Below are 2475 nucleotides of genomic sequence, written 5' to 3'. Positions count from 1 at the left end.
TAGTGGCAGTGAATAGTACTTTGATCATCACAGTTTTGGAACACAGTTACAAGAATTACCTGATTTTGTTGCTCTAATTTCACAGTTAGAAAGAATTGCTGTCAATTGGTTTGTTGTTTGACTTGCAGTTTGAGGGAGGTCATTAGACCCAATTAATTGCCTAAAAGTTCAAATATCTAGTTCTCGAATGATCAGATGGATTTCAGAAATGTTGGTCAGCTGCAGTTTGAGCACTTCCAGGGTTTAACTCCCACATGGTGCTGTCAAGATTCATTATAAATTGTGTTGAGCATGTGTCAATTTCCTAGAATTGGAGTAGTATCTTCCTGCTTTTCAGTGACAGTTGATTTACAGTTTTACGGAGATGAGATTGTCTTGTTTGAATAAAGACAATTGGAATTATCAGCGGACAAAAATGAGGTTTCAGTGCTTACATACAAGATTAACAACTTCAGGGATATCACATAAAAAATAAGAACAATTACATGTGTAATTTTGGAACACAATGACAAATAATTTAATGTTTTTTTCTTTGCTAAAGATTTCCACCATTAATTTGAAGAAATCTGTTAAGGTTTAGTCCCCCTCACCAGGAGGGTGAGGGAGAACTGAGGTTGGACTCAAGAGTGCTGACCCAGGTGCTAGTAAAAAACAGGTGGTTTATTGGTGGGGATTACAAAAAGGAACAGAGTCGAGGAACACATACAACCAGGGCTGAGCAAATACGGCTGAGGAGAACAGGATGACCGGGGAGAAGACAGGCTAACGGCAAAAAACAGGAGAGTGGGAGGAACAGGATGGATGGGGGAATAGACAAACTACCCAGGAGGATTGGCGAACGAAAAAGGACATCCACAGCACAGGAACTGTCAGCGTGGACGTCTAGAGACGTGTAACACAAAAAACAGGTAACCAACGTACAAAATGAGATCCACAGCACAGGAACTGTCAGCGTGGAAAACAATATAACGTCTAGCTAACCTAATGGAAAAAACATAAAGAGATCCACAGCACAGGAACTCAGCGTGGATGTCTAGAGACTTATAACACAAAACATTTAACCTATGTACAAATTGAGATCCACAGCACAGAAACTGTCAGCGTGGAAGTCAAACGACGTGCCACATACCACGACTATAGGTCAGTTACAGGATATGCAAATTAATGCTCCGGCGACAATGGAGCGTCTGCCAGAGGTATAAATAAGGAAGAAGGTAATCATCGGGATGCACCCCAGCTCCGACAAACGAGTCTCTAATTACTGAAAGCAACACAGCTGAGGTGCAGATCCCGCAGGATCGAGAGAGCAGAGGAGAGAAAGGCGGAAGAGAGGCAGGTCGCGCCAGGCGGACCTGACAAAATCAGGTGAATCTTTGCTATTTCCGTTACAAATGGGGACTAAATATTGTTCTGCTCTGTTTCAATATTTAGGTGGATGTGATGAATGTTTCTTATAAAGTTTGGTACTTGGCCTTTTTAAAGGCTTTCTCCTCTCACCAAAACCATATGTAGGAATGAGGAATGGCTTTCTCTCTCTTTGTTCAAGCATAATGGAGAGGAAAGATACTAACAGTATGTATTTCTAATATCCAAGTTAGCCCACCACTGTTTCTGTTACCTTGCACATTTGTGACTTTTGAATTGTATCTTCAAGCCTTTCTCAAGTCATCAACATCATACAGTACTTGTCATGCTGTCACTGTGTTAACCTCTACCATCATTCAAGTGTTGTGCATTAAGTTGATAGCTGTTCCTTCCATGTTACCATTAATTTTCTAGTTAATATGTTAAGATTGGATTTCAGGAGCTACAGTTGTTTTATTTACTGTTAGTATTATTTTGCTTTTATAATGATAAAGTTTAGTATGACTGTCTGTGTTTCATTAACAGCACCATGTATCAGTATTAACCTGGCTCTTATGCATGCATTATAGTTATAATTTTCAGCTTCGAGTCAACTTGTAGTATTTCTCATCTTCTTGGAAAATTGTGCAAGAATAGATTGCATAGATAAGTGTCATTCTGGAAACTATAGATAAGATACTGTTAATTTATGCTATTTTACAGACGTGAAGTCTGACGGGCTTGAACTGGTCACTCATGTCTGAAGCATGAGTAAGGGGTTTTTTACAACAGAATCAGGGAAGTAAGTGACACAGCTAACTGCATGTCCACTTTCAGTTAGAGAGAAACTTGATTATCGAAGCTCTTGGAGACTTGTCATCTCTTAGAGCCCAGCGCTGTAATAACGCTGCATTTAACCAGAAGAAAATAAATCTACGTAAAGCTGATTCCTATTTCCTGAGTGTTACTTCTTGGGGCCTTCAGATAAAAGAACCGGTTATAGTTAAAAAATGTGTTCAGCAATGTGTGCCGGCATTCTTACCTCAGCTTTCCTTGCCAAATACCTCTCTGTGGTATTGCTTATGCTGGAGTGCTACAGCAAGTACGAAAAAAAAAATCATTGTTCTTGAG

This window comes from Monopterus albus, unplaced genomic scaffold, assembly GCF_001952655.1.
Source record: "Monopterus albus unplaced genomic scaffold, M_albus_1.0 scaffold214.1, whole genome shotgun sequence".
Taxonomy (NCBI): domain Eukaryota; kingdom Metazoa; phylum Chordata; class Actinopteri; order Synbranchiformes; family Synbranchidae; genus Monopterus; species Monopterus albus.
The sequence above is the reverse complement of the archived record's forward strand: the minus strand, read 5'-3'. Positions refer to the sequence as shown.